Source organism: Podospora anserina, chromosome 4 (assembly GCF_000226545.1).
Source record: "Podospora anserina S mat+ genomic DNA chromosome 4, supercontig 1".
Lineage (NCBI taxonomy): Eukaryota > Fungi > Ascomycota > Sordariomycetes > Sordariales > Podosporaceae > Podospora > Podospora anserina.
The window spans coordinates 524,037-525,807 of NW_001914834.1; positions in this window are offsets into that span (position 1 = coordinate 524,037).

A 1,771-nucleotide genomic window follows, 5' to 3' on the forward strand; every position below is an offset into this window, starting at 1 on the left:
TTAGATCTTTAGGGGGTTTAAGGGGTTTAAAGGATTTAAAGAACTTTAAAAGCTTTATAGATTTAAAGAGCTCGGGAGGTTTAAAAAAAAAAAAAGAAAAATAAATTTAAAAAATATTCTTTATAAAACTTTTCGCCTTTAGCGGATATTATAGAGATTTCTTTTCTAGTAGGCTTTAATCTTAATATAGGATTCTATAATATCCTAAAAAATCTTTCCTTTAATAAAGGAAGCTTTATAATTTACGTTTATAAAGGCCTTCGAGGCGTATAACTTTTTAATATTAGTTTTACCGTTTATATATATAACGAGAGAAACCTTTTTACAAACTTTTTAATATTCGAAAACCTAAGTTCGGTTTAAATAGAGGGCGGTTCTATAAATTTAGTAGGCTAAAGTACTATAAAGGTTTATTTTTATACTGGAATTAAAAACGGAAAGGCTTATTATTTTATAGTTTTACTTTTTAAAACCCTTTATATTCCGAATTTCTTATTAAATATTATAAGTAAAAAGTATTTTTATTATTTTAAAAAAGCCTTATTTTATTAAAAGATTTTCGATATTAATAAAAAGTTTATTACTTTACTCGATTTTAATAAATCTAGATTCTTTTTAGAAGTTAAAGGAAAGAGCCGTTCCGGAAAGTATAATTATTAGTATAACTATAGCGCTTATACTAAAAATTCTAATAATTTAAAGGATTTTAAGATTTTTATAATCCTTAAGGAATCTAAAACCCCCGAAATTTTAGAGGGGATTAAAGATTAAACGTTAATTATTTTACCGGTAAAGCCTTTTAAAGAGTTTTTTAAAAAACTTTTAATAATATTTATCGAGGTTACTATTTTTTAATATATATAGTTAAGTTATATAGGCCTTATCTTTTTAAAGAAAACCTTTTTAATTACCGAAGGAATATTTAACCTATAAAAAATCCGGCTTAAGGATCTTATTTATAAGAACTATAATACTATAAAAATCCTTTATAGGCCCTTTAAGTAGACCGTTAATAACCCTCTATTTACCTTAAGCCGGATTAAAAAAAATATTATTTCGATTAAACCTTTTCTACTTACGAAAAAAGCTTATACCTTTATTTTAATAAATCGGAAAACCCGTTATTACTTCGTTCGGCCTTTAAAGTTAAAAGAAAATACCGTTTAAGAGGCCCGCTTAATAATCGAAAGCTTAAAGAACTCCTTTTATAAATATTTAAAATACTTTTATTACGACGGGAAAAAAAAAATTTTACTTTTAAAGGCTTATTTCGTAAAGAAAGGTATCGGTTTTAATACTTTAAATTTTAAAACCTTTAATTAAAACGGTTTAATAAAGTATTTTATTTATATTATTTTTAATCGATTAAAGGTTATAGTATTTACTTTAAGCTTCCTGCTTATTTTTTAGGGTTATATTATTTAGTTTATAATCGAAATTATTAATAAAATAGTATAATTCTTTAAGGAATTTACGCTTTATTAGCTTTTTTATAATAAATTATTTTTTAATTAACCGGTTTATAAGCCTAACTTTTTAAATTATAAGGTTATTAGTACCGAAGTTATAGTATATATCCTTACTAAGAGCCGGGTTTTAGGAAAGAAGTTCGCGCTTAAAAGAATTAAAGGCTAACTCTTTATAGTCCTTAGCTATTAAACTTACTTAATGTATTTAAGCCTAAATAAAGTTACTTAAACTAGCTTTATAAAGTTCGATGGGCCAATACAAAACAGCGCCCCACGCCTCCCCCACTGGTAATTCTCCAATA